Here is an 18229-nt window from a genome sequence, read left to right on the forward strand (position 1 = left end):
AAGCAAGCTGAATGTCTCTTGGGCAAGGATTTGATTGCCTCTGGTCTAGTACCAGAACCAGAAGACTACGTGGCTTAGACTACATCCGCTGTGATGCCTGACCTGCAGAGCCTGGTTCGGTGCTGGAGGACCTATTCGGAAAGAGTTTTGCAAGGCACATGTTGAGTGCCCTACAGTTGTGGGACCTCAGAAGGTAGCCCCGCAACATGTCAGCAAGGGAGTGGAGGGAAGGCATTAGGTTGGCTGGACTGCTTTATAGGGAGCCCACAAACCCTCTGCCAGGAGTTAGCAAGAGACTAGTGGTTCCCCTAGTGTACAGGAATTCCATGTCGTCACAGGCCCACAAGAAGCCATTTGGGCAAAAGAAATACTGAGGATACGTTGGACACTCAGTTCTTTTGGCCAAGATTGTGCAGAGACACAGAGAGGTTCTAAATAACCTGTCCTACTTGCAAACTGAGCAGTAAGACAGAAAGTAGAACCAAAGCACAGCTAGTGCCACTGCCAGTTGTAGGTGTCCCAACGGAGTGGATGAGAATTGGCATTATTAGTTCCTTTGGCCCCTCCACCCCAGCTTCAAGCAACAAAAATACCTTGGTTGAGGAATACAATGGCACAAGATACGCAGAGGCAGTACCTCTCATGAGCATGACTGCAAAGATAATAGCTAGGGCACACCTACAGATCTTTTCAAAAGTTGGATTTCCTAAGAATGTGATTTCTGAATTTAGCTCCTCATACATGAGAAATAGATGGGAGTAATCTGGTGCAACCTATCATTTCTTCACAGCATATTACTCAAAAACAAATGGATGGGTAGAAAGAACTAACAAGACCTTTAGGAGCATGATGGAAACTCTGCCAGAAAACCTCAGGAGGAAGTGGAATCTTCTCATGCCATGTCTCTTATTCGCCTACAGATGTTTTTGTTTTTAGAAGGGGGCAGGATTTATTCCCTTTGAAGAACTGTATGGGCATTCATTATATGTGTGCCCCACTCACCTTAGTGAGAAAATGGTCAGAAGGAACATAAGAGTCACCTTAGAAGGATTTGATGTGATGGACTAGGTCATTGGCCTCAGGTAGCTGATGTGCAATATATGAGTCAGTGATGAAGAACCCTCAGGCATTCCAAGAACTAATGGAGTGGTATTACTAGAAAGCAATGTCAACTGGGTAATAGGCAGTCCAAGGACATGTTCAAAAGCTTTGGAGGATACGTGGTGTGGGCTTAAAGGCAGTAAAGAAGGCTTCTGGTATAAACTACCTTGTGGACACAGACACTCCTAGAGACCCAAGAGGGTATTCCATGTAAACTAGCTTAAGCCATGCTTCCAGAAAGACTTCACAGTGAAAATCATGGCTTGAGGAAGACAAAGTGCTACTTCCCGACCCACTGCATGGTGATGTGAAGGATGGTTTCTGTGGATAGGGTACAACTTACCCTTGAGCTAACACCTCAGCAGCAGAAAGGGTGCATAGCTAGAGGAGCCATACTGCCAGTGAAGAGCAAGACTTACCAAATACCTGATCGAGGCCAGGAGTGCATCTAAGAAAAGGTTGTCCAGATTTTAGATTGGGGGGTGGTTGAGCATTCACATGGTCCTTAGTTCAGTCCAATAGCATTGGTACCAAAGCAAGGACTCATAGACTTGTGCTTTTGTATGGACTACCAGGTCCACAATGACCAAGACTGGTACATACTCGATTTCCAGAGCTGATGGATACTGCTTGTTATTCAATTACCTTTGAACTGAGCAATGACTACTGGGAGAGCTCATCAGCACCTGGTGCCAAGGGGTAACAACATTATTTTGGCCAGAGGGATTGTACTTGTTCTGGGTTATTGCTTCTAGACTTGGAAATGCATCTGCCGCTTTTTCAGCACCTGGTGAACTATGTTCTCTCAGGGCTGGGCGAGTTCTGAGATGCCATCTTTAGCAATTTATGGTAAGACCACCTTAGGCACAGGGAACAGGGCTGCGTCAGGATGCAGGAGGTAAAACTACCCAACAAAACAACTATGTGTCAGTCCTCTGTAGCTTATCTGATGCTCAAGGAAGACAACAGGACAATTCACCCTTTGGATGCCAAGATTCAGTCTGTGTTGGGGTTGGAGGATTCTACCACCTAGACAGAAGACAGAGTATTTTTAGGCTTCACTGGATATTACAGAAGCTTTGTTACTAACTGTGGGAATACAGTTGTGCTGTTGACATCCCTCATATCCACAAGCAGCCTAAGAAGAAGGCCTTTGAGGACCTGAAGACCAACATATGTAATGCAACTTTGTTGAAGCCATCTGACTAGCATCAGCCTTTCACTGTAAATGCTGACGTCTCTGATAAAAGAGCTGGAGCAGTATTGTCTCAACCCGAAAACAACAAGGAAAGAGAATGTCCAGTGGCCTTTGTCAGCCGCAAACTGCTTATAAGGGAACCAAATGAGGCGGTCATAGGAAAACAATGCTTAGCGATATGAGAGTTTAAAGAAAGCTGCAACCTTACCTGTTTGGTACCAAGTTTGTTGCCCAGACAAACCACTTCAGGGGTTGATGGTGATGAAAGGTATGAATCCCTAGCTGCTGAGAGATGATCAAACTCAGTACAAGGCCTAGATTTCACAATGGAATACAAAGCCAGAATTAATCATGGAAATGCAGATGAGCCTTCCTGATTGTTTTACCGATCTGAAGACTGGAATTCTGCAACAGAGGAGTATGTTTAGGGTAATTAGATCAAGTAGGTACCTTTGTTCTGACAGCAATGTCTCCGCCCATGGTGACCTAGGATATACCCCGAGTGTTTGTCAACTGGTGAATATAGTATGTGATTTAGACCTGGTGAAACTGTAATCTAGTGTGGGCATAGATGCCTAGGCAAGTCCTCAACTTTGCAGGCCATAGACCTCTCCTGTGACCTGGGTACCAAGCGTGTCCCAGTCCTGTGTATTGTAAATAAAATGGCTGTGGTGCCATGTTTTGTGAATCCGTAGCGTGACCACCTTTTTATGGGTGTCAGCGAAAAAGGATTATGGACCCCTCTTCTGTACACTTCTGCTGTTAATTAAAACCTAGAACCTTACACTGATATCCTGAGTATATGCAGAGTGCGTATGACTGCACAGTGTAGTAGTGAGATTCTTTGTGCGAGTCTGAGAACTGAAGCTAAAAGGATCCCTTGGGATCAATTGTGGATGAGCCTGTAATAGCATGGTGTGAGATGGAGGTAGCTTGCTTAGGCAGTGGAAGTGTATTGCCTACATTTCTCTGGCTGGAGGGCAGAGATCCAGACACTGAAGTCAGAATGGAGAAAGAGCTATCTTTAGAAATTCCTTGATTACTTTGTTAGCAAAGGGGCTGCTGATTAGTTTTTCCTGAGCTCTGCCATTCTGTTGATGTGAGAGTGTGGGGTGGGACTGCACTTTCCGTTGTGTAAGGTGAGGACGTTTTTAGGTCAGCTCTGTCCTCTTACCTGTCCTCGATTACAGTCCAATAAGGCTGATACCACCCAAGAGCAAACAACTTTCACTTCTTGTGAAAAAGTCTGTCTAGTAAGTGTGTATAAAAGTAGGACCCAAATCATTCACTTTGTTTTACTTTCAAGTTATTTGTGACCAAGGAAAAGAGTACTCCACAGCATACTTGAAGGACAGCTGTGTGACAAGGGGTGGTGTCTAACAACCTGTCTCTCAGAGGCGGACGGACATCACCTGAAGTCTGCTCTTTCAGCTGGAAGAGCTGAGGGTCTGTCTAGTGGCTAGAAGCCTGTCTGTCTCCTAAGTGAAGGAAGGAGGCTGCTTGGCAACATCAGGAGGAGAGACTGTCCAGCTGGAGAAGCCCAGGGAAAGTGAACTGCCTAAGAGAGCCAAGCAAGGAGCAACCTGTGCTGCTGTGTGTCACTAAGTCTACCTGCACACTTACCTATGAGAACTGCACCAGCTTGTATTGTCTGCATCAACCAGGAAACACGATTCAGCGCTTGCCTTTCTTGGGTTGCAACTACCATGCTACGTGATTCTACATACGCCCATGTTGGTCTGCAGCTGCCCTGCTGTGTAAAACCTGCATTGGCCCACGTCGGGCTCCAACTGCCATACTAGGTGAATCCTACACCGCTTCTTTTCAGGCTGCAACTGTTGTGCTGCACGAATCCTGCACCTGCCCATGACAGTTGAAAACGCTGTGCTGTGTACTTCTGCACCGGTGTGTTTTGTGCTGCAGGTGCCAGGCTGCATGATTCTTACACTGGTCCAAGCTGTATGCAGGCAGGTATAACCCACCAGGGACCAGCAGCAGGGTGTTTAGTACCCGCAGGGAATAGTCACCAGGGGTATTACCATATAAAAGTAAATGAATTGTGTAGTACTTTGTATAGTAGTGTGACTGAAAGTGCTTTCTTTTTCAAACTCAATCAATGGATTTGCGTTAGATTAGTTCAAGTCTTTAATTCATTGGAGCAACCAACAAGTTACTCTAAGCAAATGGACTTCCATACCTTCAACAGTATGTACAGAGTTCCCCAGACGTCCTCCTGATCTCTCCTCACCGCTTTAATATTTACATATGTCCTCGCTGTCCATCATTAGAAATGCAGGATGTAGCCTGTATTCATGTGTTAATGACACCCAGCTCATTTTTGGGATAATGAAAATGGATCTTTCTTTGGCTTCTCTTCCTGAATACCTCAATGGCATCCGAAAAGTAGATGTTTGTTAGCTGGATAAAGATCAATTTAAATGCAGCTTTCATCCTACTGATCGGAAGTGATCTATCGTCCTGGTACTCTACCTACTGCCATGTGGCCAATGGCCAAAACTACAAGAGTTTTAAGGCCTGAATTTGTTGCCAATCCTAAGCTTAATCACCAATTTCATCAGTCGTCTCCTCCTGTTCCTTGACCCTCCCTAGGCTCAAACCAAGTCTCTCTTTGTTGCCCTGGTACATTTCTAAGATCATCTTATTGGGCACCATTGGCTCCCAACTGGATTACTGCTTCTACCTGTGCTATGATGCTTCTAAGCACGACACAGGCTTCAAGTAATCCAAAACCAAGCTGCTTGAGCGAGCGTTCAGACCCACTACTCTTATGCCAAACCCATTCTTCTTAAACTGCACTGGTTACTTGGCCACAAAATGACTATTTTCAAGTCACTGTGCATTATCCATAAATGTCTGTATGAATACGGCCCTCAATTCTTCAAAATACAGTTTAATTGGTATAAGCCTACTAGGACACTTTGTTTGTCTAATGCTAATTAGCTACAGGTTCCTTGCATCCACAAATTGCTTTCTAATGGAGATTCCTTTTGTTATTTTGCTCCCGATTGGATATGATTCCATATACGATTTGTTGTGCATTAGGAAAAACTGAACAACTTTCTCTTAACTTCAAAACTTCATTTATTTCTATGTCTGGAACAACTCACCAGAAGACCACAAACCCTCCAGAACTTGGCAGCCAGACTCATCCTCAACCTTCCACATAGGACTCACATCACACCTCACGGAGCTCCACTGGCTCCTGATACACAAACACATTCATCTCAAAATCCTCACTCATACACACACTAAAGGCACTACACAACTCAGGACCCACTGTCGTGAGGTTATTTTAGTAGTTACACAGGTACATTATTTTAGCTTAGGCCTGCAGCTTGTGCCCTCTTAGTTTGATACATGGCATTTTTTTTTTATTTTATTATTTTAGCAAAAGCTTCATCTTAGTGGAGATGTTTTTATTATTTTATCAGTTGTCCTTTTGCGTAGAATTCTGTTATTCTTTCTTCGCACAACATTTTCATTCTGTGCTTCACTCAAGGCTGAACATGATAAGTTTATTGGTTATTGCTGGCACAAAGTGTTCATCATGTCCCTAACTCTTGGATGTGTTGTCATGTCAGGGCAGTTTCTCAGAACACCAGAAGTTTTATTATAAATCAATTCACTGCCCCCTATCCGATAGAGGGGCTTCCAACTAGTTTGCCACTGCGTGCTGCATGTCGTCCTTGCAGTTTCTGCTGATACCTGGTGCCTTCTCTGCCTTCATGTGGGAGGACAATCAGTAAACCAACAGACCTCTTCTCCACCTACAAACACAGGTGTGGGGAATGAGTTCCTTCTGGGGGGGCTGAAGGGCGGATTAGGCCTAACATCGCCAGACTCTTGCATAGAATATTAGTAGTGCAGTTAGGGATTCTAGAATCATTTTTGTGACAGTATGGGACTTTTCCTATGTTTCACTTTCCTTATCATTGCTTTGCTTTTATTGTGTTTTATCATCCTCATAATCACTGTGCATGTCTTTTTACGTAGTATGCAGTTGATTCAATAAAACGTATTGAACCTAGTCCTGCTTCTGTCTATTTTTGCATGTGTGAGACGTACGTAACTGAGAGAAAGGGGTAACAGCTGTTCCACCACAGTTTCCCTGAGAAATCAAAGAAATCATGTAAAGCGCTGCCACAATCACCTTTACTGTTGGGTACTGTTGAGGTGCTGCTAGCTGGCTGGAAGGGTTAGGTCAACTGTCACACAGCGCAAGATCAGACTCAGAACACCGCGCTTGGTGGTACTGCTGCCCAAATCCAGCAGCCTTGTTACTATAACAAAAGTGTTTTACGACACCACATACCTCAATAGACGTATCTACTTCCACCAACCACCCAGACACATCCGCTCCGTATGAAGCCTACTCGCACGCATCCCATATGTGCAAATAAAGAAATCAAGAGGATGGGTGTTCTCTTGCATCTCTGATAAAGCATGGAACAACCTCCGACTCCCTATTAGAGCCTCCTCCTTCTTTCTTCTTGAATTCTGAAAGACGCTGAAGACCTTGATTTCCAGTTCACCAACCTACCACAGGCAGGTTTTGTGCCTACTCCTAAAGTAGACCTTTTCAAAACTAGAACAGAACTGGCAGGTCTGTTCCGTAAGATCCGCCTAAAAACCTTTTTCCTCAGTAGAGAATTTGATACTCCCGCGCAGAATACAGGACTACGCCCAAAGTCTACTTTTTGCCCCCCAGCAGGGCAGATGCCCCCGGAGGTACTGGCCTTTGAAAAATCAGTATCCCTCAAGATCAATGGGCTTACTGAGTCATCTAACAAAGTATTCCATAATATGAGTAATACCGAAATAGAGTCACTTAAGAGCCTCACAGCCGATGCTAATATTATCATAAAACCAGCAGATAAAGGCGGGGCCACTGTGATCCTACCATACAAAATGTATTGAGACGAGTGTAATCGACTACTGGGGAATACCAGACATTACAAGCGGCTGTCACGTGATCCCACAATTGATGTCCAAGAAGAGATCACTTTCCTAGTGTCAAAAGGGAAAGAAAACAACTGGATCACAGATCATGAGGCATCATATTTGATACAAACCAATCCCAAAATACCGTACTTCTACATTCTACTAAAAGTACATAAAGGAAAGATCCCCCCACCCGGTAGGCCTATTGTCTCCGGGATAGGCTCGGCACTTGAGCCCCTGTCTAAGTTTGTGGATTTCTTTCTTCAGCCGATAGTCAAAAGGATCCCAACCTATCTTAAAGACACCACCCATGTTCTCCTTTTACTGGAGTCCATAGCCTTCGACAAATCCAAGGAACTACTAATTACTCTTGATGTGGAATCACTCTACACAAACATCCCGCAAGAAGCTACTCTGGAAGTAATCAGCAACCTACTGGATGTACATTTGGGTGGTTCCCAAACCCTAACTCCCCCTGGGTTTATACTGGACCTAGCACATCTTGCTTTGACCAGAAACTACTTCAAGTTCGAAGACAGTTTCTTCCTGCAGACACAAGGCACATCAATGGGTAGTACATTTGCCCCTAGCCTAGCATGTCTATACGTTGATCATATTGAAAGACATACGATCTTACATGAAGACAACCCCTACCGAGATCAGATAAAACTCTGGAAGCGATACATCGATGATGTATTGTTAATATGGACCGGTAGTAAAGAAGAAGCCCAGGCATTCGCTATCTGGCTCAACGGGGCCAACCCGTTTTTAACCTTCACCATGAACATAGGTGACAATAAACTACCTTTCCTTGATCTACTAATCTTTGAACAAGACGGCGGATTAGCGACTGAAGTTTATTATAAACCAACAGACTGCAACAATCTATTACAATACCAGAGCTTCCATCCACGAGCCCTACGAGATAACCTTCCGGTTGGACAGTTCCTCCGGTTAAGACGGAACTGCTCATCCGTCACCGATTACCGCAAACATGCAGAGAAACTGTCTACCAAGCTACACACCAAGGATTATCCCACACATTTGATTAATAGGGCCAAAAAACGGGCACGTAACAATCACAGAGACCTGTTGCTCCAGCCCCGAGAACAGAAACCAAGTTTGGATAAAATCGTATGTGTCACTACCTTCAATCCCCTTTCCAATGAAATCCAGAAGATCATTAGAGAAAATTGGAAAATCTTGACGTCAGGCGGATTACCTTTTGAACCACCATTGCACGCATTTAAGAGAGCAACTAGCATACGGGACATGGTGGTCCACACTAGACCAATGGAGAAGCGAGGGTCCACACAGACTACACTATGGCAAATGCCTCCCCCCGCTGGCCATTACCCTTGCGGCAACTGCAGCGTTTGCCCTTTCACTCATAGATCCACCACCATCGATCTTGACCTTAAAACTCCATGGGTGCAAAAATCGCTGACAAATTGCAACAGCAAAAACGTAGTTTATTTAATCAAATGCCCTTGCCTACTTAAGTATGTGGGTATGACTACGAGGAAAGTGAGCACCAGAATTTGCGAACATAGAAGCACGATTAGGTGCAAACGAGATGCAACAAAGCTCACTAGCCATTTCCTACAAAGAAACCACTCTCCAGATGACATGTCTTGGACGGTCCTGGAACAATTCTCTCCTTCTACCCCCAGCTTGTCCGATAAACTTTTTAGGGCAGAACAACGCTGGATCTGGAGATTGCATACCGACATGGCTGGATTGAATGACGAGATACCGTGGTTCTCTCTTCACTATTAGAACCCCCTTCTTTTTCTCCACCTCCCTCTCACATCGCTGGCGGAGCTGCTTCCCCTCCCCGCCTCTCAACTCCTTTCTCTTCCCCTCTGTTCCTTTTTCCTCCCTTTGTCTTTATCTCTCGCCCATACGTTTCCCTTCTTCTTTTTCTCCACCCTTCCCCTCCTTTCTCCTTATCGACCTGCAGTCTCTCCTTGCAACCCTCCTTCCCCTTGTTCTTCCCCCTTTTTTTCGCCATTCCCCGTTGCTCTTCTTTGTTCCCTGCCGTTTCCTTCCTCCCCCTTTTTTACTCACTGTGTCCTCCTCTCCCCCTTTTTTTCCCCCTTTTTTTCTCATCCCCTTCTGTCCTACACTCCCCCACTCCCACTCCTTCTTATTAATTTTATTCTTATTTTTATTATTATTTTTAATACAATTTTTGAATACACATCCCCACCCCTCTCCCTTTTTTCACCCCTTCACCCCTCTCCCTTTCTCACCCCTTCACCTTCCAACCAACAACCCCCCCCCTGCCCCCCGGCCCCCCCCCCCCCTTCTCTCTTTGTCACCCCTTTTTCTCTCTCGAGCCTCACACGCAGCCGGGACACTTCTTTTCCCGGCTTACGAGTGACGGCGACCCGCATGGCTGCACGGGAACTACAATTCCCGGCAGCCTTAGCGGGATCGCGCCCCCGCCCTCACAGGGCTTTCACAGAGCCGCGGTCATTGACCGCGGCAACCTTGGCCCCCGCGGAGGGGGCTTGGTCTTGTGTGATTACGCCATTAACGAGCGCCCCACACTCCGTGGGCCATTAACGACCATTTCCGGGTCTCGGCACCTCCGAAGGGACCACAAGCCAGTCCGGTGCAAAAAACATTCACAGCTCGTATTACTTCCGGCCCCCGGGCCGCGACGGTGATTATCTACAGCTGCAGGCAATTTATCCCCATTATGAGTACTATATAAACCAACCACTTTCAGGTCACTTTACCCAAGCGGTCCTGACAGAGAGGTCGGTATAGGCGCACAGCGAGCGCCCACCTTTGATGCAGTGAGTCTACCATCGATGGATACACAGATAAGAATTTCTTCTCTTCTTTTCTTTTCTGCTCTTCTGTCTATTTGCCTTCCTTTCTTTCTCCAATAACTGTCTCCCCTTGTCTTCTTTCTTCTTCTCCTTTTTTCTTCCTTTTCCTTCTTCTTTTTCTGTCTTTCTTTTCTTCCTTTCTCCTTCTTTCTTTTTTCTCTTTCTTTCTCTTTAATTTCCTTTCCACGTTTGCTTTACAGCCCTCTTATTCTTTTGCCCCCACCCCCTTTTGTTCCCTCCCTCTCTTTTCTTTCCCCTTTTTTTTCCCTTTTTTTCCCTTTTGTTCCCCCTTCTCTTTCCTTCTCTTTTCCTTCCTCCTTCTTTCTTTTTTCTTCATCTTCTTCTTCTTTTTCTTCTTCTTTCTTTTTTTCCTCTCTTCTCCTTTTCTTTTCTCTTTTTTCCCTGTCTTATCCCTATTCTCTCATATATAATTTCTCTTCTTTACTCCCTTTCTGCTCTCTCCCTTTATAACCCTAGAGTCTGACTATAAGGGGACGCTCCCTCTCCAGGATACCAGAGGCTAGTAGCCTTTATTGTTAGGGTAAGGATTTCTCTTCCCTGACCTACCGATCGCCGCGCGTAACCTGCATTGCTGCGACCGTTCTACCTGCAATCATTACTATTGTGTTATGCATGATATTTTGTCACGTGTGCCGTGGTTTGCCGTGAATTCTTTTTCTCACTGCCAATTTTGGTCTGTTATTGTATTTACCATAGGTTCTCCCCAGGTATTCCCTTGGCTAAGGTAGGCCCTTCCTTCCCTTCCCACGTTTTTTCCTATTGTGAATTAAACTGCAGCGCGCTATTAGCATCCGCTACAGGGATCCAACGCCCTGATGAATGCCCAGAGACCCTCCATAGCTCAATCACAAGGGCAGAAACATGTCGGCTAGATAGGTGACCTTGTGAGTCATTGTTCTCACACTGGTCTCCCATTCCTTTTAAACACACCACACAGAACCTTCTATTAAAATTCACCCTGGTATCTGAGTAGGTGTTTTTATTCCCATAGCATAGCTGGATCCCTATCTTTCCAGAAATCTAACTAAATTTACGCACTCCCTCCTGTTCCTTTAACAGCGAGGTTGAGTCCGCCCAGGTGGTATTGCCCTACCTGGGTGGGGGTAGGTGGTCATATGATGAAGCATGACACTATATAGTGTGTGAGACCACCTAGTCCGTAAAGGAAATCTCCCTCCACAGACCGTGAACCACCCCGCGTTGTATCTCTAATTGAGATTTAGGACTGGCATGGTGACGCAATTAGCACACTTCCAATCCATTTATATTTCCAATAAACCCCGTACTCTCTTTTGTGACTTAGTTTAGTATTGTGTTTGGGGAGTCGAGTACGATGGGTGCCTTTTCTTACTCCCTTATACTCTCCCTTTGTGTACGATCATAGTAGAGCAGCCTTTCGGTTGCGAGAGTTGTTGACTCTTTAAAATTCCCTTCCCCTTAAGCAAGCGTAGTGCCTTGTTTGCGTCCCATAGCACTTAGGGCCTTACTCCTTTTTCCCTTCTTTTTCTCCATCCCCATCTTCCTCCACCACGCCTGCCACACCATGGCAGAAGGTCTCTCCTTCAACGACGAGGAAGTATCAGCTATCCTCTCAGCCCCCTCACTCTTAGGGGACTCAGCCTTGTCAAAAAGTTTATCCCAACTTGGGGACTGGGAGTCCCTAGTGGAACTAAAACGCTCCCAGGTTAAGACCATACTACACGGAGCCGTCCTTACTGAGTACTTACGCAGTAATTCGGCACCAAACGGATTACTTGTCACCAATGAACCTCGTATTTTCCTAGACGACCTAGAGTTTCGAAAAGACTGGTCACTCATAGCATGGAAATGCACACGAGATTGGCTGGTACTAGTTATAAGAACCGCGACTAGGCTATCAGAAACCTTACTGATTCAAATAAAAACCAGTGAAAATAACCTGAAGACAGGTGTGAGTATTCTCTCCATCAAAAAGAAATTGGAGGAGGTAAACAAAAACATAAATGAATACAAAGAATACTTAACTCAGCAAAAAATAGGGAAGTTTCAAAAAGATTTGAATCGTTTTTCCCTAGAAAAGATATACCCCTACACCAAACCTGACTACGTAGCCAAAAATTCCTCTAACACATCTGAGACTTCCTCAGGGAGCAACACTAATTCAGATAGCGACAGTAACTCGTCAGGGTACACACGGCAACGCCGCGGACGACGTGGCCAACGCCGAGGAGGATGGAACTATCCACCCGTACCTCCCCAATACCCACCATACCTTAACCAACAATGGGGCTGGCCCAACCAGTATGGCCCCCCGCCGCAATACCAAGCACCTTACCTGCAACATCCTACCCAATGGTCCTTCCCTGAACCCCCACCTCCTTTTTTAGACAGAGGCCATGGGAGGGACAGAGGGAGGAGAAAAGAAGTACAGTGGCGTCAAAAAGAGGATGTCTTGGAAAACCCAATACACAGGGACGCCATACCAGGGACAAGCAAGACAAAGTAAACCCCGATTTAGAGAATACAGTTAACATCATCAACCTAACCAATCGGACCCTGAGTCAAATCGAAACCCAACCATTGAATAAAGGCCTGAATTTTGTGCCTACTCCTAAAGTAGACCTTTTCAAAACTAGAACAGAACTGGCAGGTCTGTTCCGTAAGATCCGCCTAAAAACCTTTTTCCTCGGTAGAGAATTTGATACTCCCGCGCAGAATACAGGACTACGCCCAAAGTCTACTTTTTGCCCCCCAGCAGGGCAGATGCCCCCGGAGGTACTGGCCTTTGAAAAATCAGTATCCCTCAAGATCAATGGGCTTACTGAGTCATCTAACAAAGTATTCCATAATATGAGTAATACCGAAATAGAGCCACTTAAGAGCCTCACAGCCGATCCTAATATTATCATAAAACCAGCAGATAAAGGCGGGGCCACTGTGATCCTACCATACAAAATGTATAGAGACGAGTGTAATCGACTACTGGGGAATACCAGACATTACAAGCGGCTGTCACGTGATCCCACAATTGATGTCCAAGAAGAGATCACTTTCCTAGTGTCAAAAGGGAAAGAAAACAACTGGATCACAGATCATGAGGCATCATATTTGATACAAACCAATCCCAAAATACCGTACTTCTACATTCTACCAAAAGTACATAAAGGAAAGATCCCCCCACCCGGTAGGCCTATTGTCTCCGGGATAGGCTCGGCACTTGAGCCCCGTCTAAGTTTGTGGATTTCTTTCTTCAGCCGATAGTCAAAAGGATCCCAACCTATCTTAAAGACACCACCCATGTTCTCCTTTTACTGGAGTCCATAGCATTCGACAAATCCAAGGAACTACTAATTACTCTTGATGTGGAATCACTCTACACAAACATCCCGCAAGAAGATACTCTGGAAGTAATCAGCAACCTACTGGATGTACATTTGGGTGGTTCCCAAACCCTAACTCCCCCTGGGTTTATACTGGACCTAGCACATCTTGCTTTGACCAGAAACTACTTCAAGTTCGAAGACAGTTTCTTCCTGCAGACACAAGGCACATCAATGGGTAGTACATTTGCCCCTAGCCTAGCATGTCTATACGTTGATCATATTGAAAGACATACGATCTTACATGAAGACAACCCCTACCGAGATCAGATAAAACTCTGGAAGCGATACATCGATGATGTATTGTTAATATGGACCGGTAGTAAAGAAGAAGCCCAGGCATTCGCTATCTGGCTCAACGGGGCCAACCCGTTTTTAACCTTCACCATGAACATAGGTGACAATAAACTACCTTTCCTTGATCTACTAATCTTTGAACAAGACGGCGGATTAGCGACTGAAGTTTATTATAAACCAACAGACTGCAACAATCTATTACAATACCAGAGCTTCCATCCACGAGCCCTACGAGATAACCTTCCGGTTGGACAGTTCCTCCGGTTAAGACGGAACTGCTCATCCGTCACCGATTACCGCAAACATGCAGAGAAACTGTCTACCAAGCTACACACCAAGGATTATCCCACACATTTGATTAATAGGGCCAAAAAACGGGCACGTAACAATCACAGAGACCTGTTGCTCCAGCCCCGAGAACAGAAACCAAGTTTGGATAAAATCGTATGTGTCACTACCTTCAATCCCCTTTCCAATGAAATCCAGAAGATCATTAGAGAAAATTGGAAAATCTTGACGTCAGGCGGATTACCTTTTGAACCACCATTGCACGCATTTAAGAGAGCAACTAGCATACGGGACATGGTGGTCCACACTAGACCAATGGAGAAACGAGGGTCCACACAGACTACACTATGGCAAATGCCTCCCCCCGCTGGCCATTACCCTTGCGGCAACTGCAGCGTTTGCCCTTTCACTCATAGATCCACCACCATCGATCTTGACCTTAAAACTCCATGGGTGCAAAAATCGCTGACAAATTGCAACAGCAAAAACGTAGTTTATTTAATCAAATGCCCTTGCCTACTTAAGTATGTGGGTATGACTACGAGGAAAGTGAGCACCAGAATTTGCGAACATAGAAGCACGATTAGGTGCAAACGAGATGCAACGAAGCTCACTAGCCATTTCCTACAAAGAAACCACTCTCCAGATGACATGTCTTGGACGGTCCTGGAACAATTCTCTCCTTCTACCCCCAGCTTGTCCGATAAACTTTTTAGGGCAGAACAACGCTGGATCTGGAGATTGCATACCGACATGGCTGGATTGAATGACGAGATACCGTGGTTCTCTCTTCACTATTAGAACCCCCTTCTTTTTCTCCACCTCCCTCTCACATCGCTGGCGGAGCTGCTTCCCCTCCCCGCCTCTCAACTCCTTTCTCTTCCCCTCTGTTCCTTTTTCCTCCCTTTGTCTTTATCTCTCGCCCATACGTTTCCCTTCTTCTTTTTCTCCACCCTTCCCCTCCTTTCTCCTTATCGACCTGCAGTCTCTCCTTGCAACCCTCCTTCCCCTTGTTCTTCCCCCTTTTTTTCGCCATTCCCCGTTGCTCTTCTTTGTTCCCTGCCGTTTCCTTCCTCCCCCTTTTTTACTCACTGTGTCCTCCTCTCCCCCTTTTTTTCTCATCCCCTTCTGTCCTACACTCCCCCACTCCCACTCCTTCTTATTAATTTTATTCTTATTTTTATTATTATTTTTAATACAATTTTTGAATACACATCCCCCACCCCTCTCCCTTTTTTCACCCCTTCATCCCTCTCCCTTTCTCACCCCTTCACCTTCCAACCAACAACCCCCCCCCACCCCCTGCCCCCCCCCCCTTCTCTCTTTGTCACCCCTTTTTCTCTCTCGAGCCTCACACGCAGCCGGGACACTTCTTTTCCCGGCTTACGAGTGACGGCGACCCGCATGGCTGCACGGGAACTACAATTCCCGGCAGCCTTAGCGGGATCGCGCCCCCGCCCTCACAGGGCTTTCACAGAGCCGCGGTCATTGACCGCGGCAACCTTGGCCCCCGCGGAGGGGGCTTGGTCTTGTGTGATTACGCCATTAACGAGCGCCCCACACTCCGTGGGCCATTAACGACCATTTCCGGGTCTCAGCACCTCCGAAGGGACCACAAGTCAGTCCGGTGCAAAAAACGTTCACAGCTCGTATTACTTCCGGCCCCCGGGCCGCGACGGTGATTATCTACAGCTGCAGGCAATTTATCCCTATTATGAGTACTATATAAACCAACCACTTTCAGGTCACTTTACCCAAGCGGTCCTGACAGAGAGGTCGGTATAGGCGCACAGCGAGCGCCCACCTTTGATGCAGTGAGTCTACCATCGATGGATACACAGATAAGAATTTCTTCTCTTCTTTTCTTTTCTGCTCTTCTGTCTATTTGCCTTCCTTTCTTTCTCCAATAACTGTCTCCCCTTGTCTTCTTTCTTCTTCTCCTTTTTTCTTCCTTTTCCTTCTTTTTCTGTCTTTCTTTTCTTCCTTTCTCCTTCTTTCTTTTTTCTCTTTCTTTCAATTTAATTTCCTTTCCACGTTTGCTTTACAGCCCTCTTATTCTTTTGCCCCCACCCCCTTTTGTTCCCTCCCTCTTTTCTTTCCCCCTTTTTTTCCCTTTTGTTCCCCCTTCTCTTTCCTTCTCTTTTCCTTCCTCCTTCTTTCTTTTTTCTTCATCTTCTTTTTCTTCTTCTTTCTTTTTTTCCTCTCTTCTCCTTTTCTTTTCTCTTTTTTCCCTGTCTTATCCCTATTCTCTCATATATAATTTCTCTTCTTTACTCCCTTTCTGCTCTCTCCCTTTATAACCCTAGAGTCTGACTATAAGGGGACGCTCCCTCTCCAGGATACCAGAGGCTAGTAGCCTTTATTGTTAGGGTAAGGATTTGTCTTCCCTGACCTACCGATCGCCGCGCATAACCTGCATTGCTGCGACCGTTCTACCTGCAATCATTACTATTGTGTTATGCATGATATTTTGTCACGTGTGCCGTGGTTTGCCGTGAATTATCTTTCTCACTGCCAATTTTGGTCTGTTATTGTATTTACCATAGGTTCTCCCCAGGTATTCCCTTGGCTAAGGTAGGCCCTTCCTTCCCTTCCCACGTTTTTTCCTATTGCGAATTAAACTGCAGCGCGCTATTAGCATCCGCTACAGGGATCCAACGCCCTGATGAATGCCCAGAGACCCTCCATAGCTCAATCACAAGGGCAGAAACATGTCGGCTAGATAGGTGACCTTGTGAGTCATTGTTCTCACACTGGTCTCCCATTCCTTTTAAACACACCACACAGAACCTTCTATTAAAATTCACCCTGGTATCTGAGTAGGTGTTTTTATTCCCATAGCATAGCTGGATCCCTATCTTTCCAGAAATATAACTAAATTTACGCACTCCCTCCTGTTCCTTTAACAGCGAGGTTGAGTCCGCCCAGGTGGTATTGCCCTACCTGGGTGGGGCTAGGTGGTCATATGATGAAGCATGACACTATATAGTGTGTGAGACCACCTAGTCCGTAAAGGAAATCTCCCTCCACAGACCGTGAACCACCCCGCGTTGTATCTCTAGTTGAGATTTAGGACTGGCATGGTGACGCAATTAGCACACTTCCAATCCATTTATATTTCCAATAAACCCCGTCCTCTCTTTTGTGACCTAGGGTTAGGCACACACATCTGCTCAATGCCAGAATACCCTTGCAGGTGATAGACAGCTTTACGAATACACATAACTTAATTACTTTTGAAGTTAATTTTGGCTCTGTTAGCGCGAAGAGACATCAGGGTGTATGAAGTGCTTTATACATTGCATTAGCATTAACAAAATGACAAGCAATGAGTTGGATATTAATATATTGTGCATACTGGTTGATTACTGAGTTCGGAGTTTGTGCCCTCCCCAAATACTACCTCCCTGTGCTGCCCTGAGAGCCTACTGCAGAAAGTGTCAAGGTACTTCGCCCAGTTTGCACAGCCACAGTAGGACTGATGCCGGGACCCCAGGGACAAACAACCTCAACCAATCCACTTGGGTCTCAGTTGCCCCAGTATACCTTACGGCACCCTGAATGGGGCCTGATAGAGGGGGCACTTGAGGGGGAAAGCAGGACACCATGGAGTGCTAAAAAGTTTAAAGTGGTTTCTTGAACACAAGCAGCGAGTGAATGACACAAGTCACTCAATCAGAACATAGTAAAGAAGAAATGCTCCAGAGGCGGGGTAAAGAAAGACTAGGGAGGAAAGCCATCAAATAAGAAGCAGTGAAATGGGCCAGATTAGAAAGCCATCCAATCAAGAGCTTTGGGCTGGCCCATAGCCTAAAACATACATTTTAATGTATTAGAGACAATACATCTTCAACCACAGACAATTAAAACCGTCTGTAGGCAAGAGACTGAAAGGTATTCGGAGCATTAACACAACGAATAACTTGGGGCACTGCAAGACTCATCCAGGGAGCTGGGAAGGTTAAGTGCAGCTCCAGTAAGCAACATACTCTCATCACTAACACCACAGATGACACCATCATCCATAACATTCTCACATCTTACCTGATGATCAGTCTATACAGGAATGCAGCAGCTACGGTGTGGTGCCCTACGCAGAACCCCATGAGATTTAGAGACTCATGTCATTCGGGAACTTGAATGAACATCTGTCTAGAAGC

General features: G+C 45.6%; 1 protein-coding gene across 1 annotated transcript in view; it reads right to left on the reverse strand.

Annotated features, from left to right (window-relative positions):
* BTBD18 (BTB domain containing 18) overlaps positions 1–18229 on the reverse strand; it is a 134519-nt gene that overhangs the window by 111674 nt on the left and 4616 nt on the right. The window contains exon 2 of the mRNA XM_069233068.1: positions 18114–18221. The gene's annotated coding sequence lies outside the window, so the exon portion shown is untranslated. The remainder of the gene's footprint in view (positions 1–18113; positions 18222–18229) is intronic.

The sequence above is a fragment of the Pleurodeles waltl genome, chromosome 4_2 (assembly GCF_031143425.1).
Source record: "Pleurodeles waltl isolate 20211129_DDA chromosome 4_2, aPleWal1.hap1.20221129, whole genome shotgun sequence".
Classification (NCBI taxonomy): domain Eukaryota; kingdom Metazoa; phylum Chordata; class Amphibia; order Caudata; family Salamandridae; genus Pleurodeles; species Pleurodeles waltl.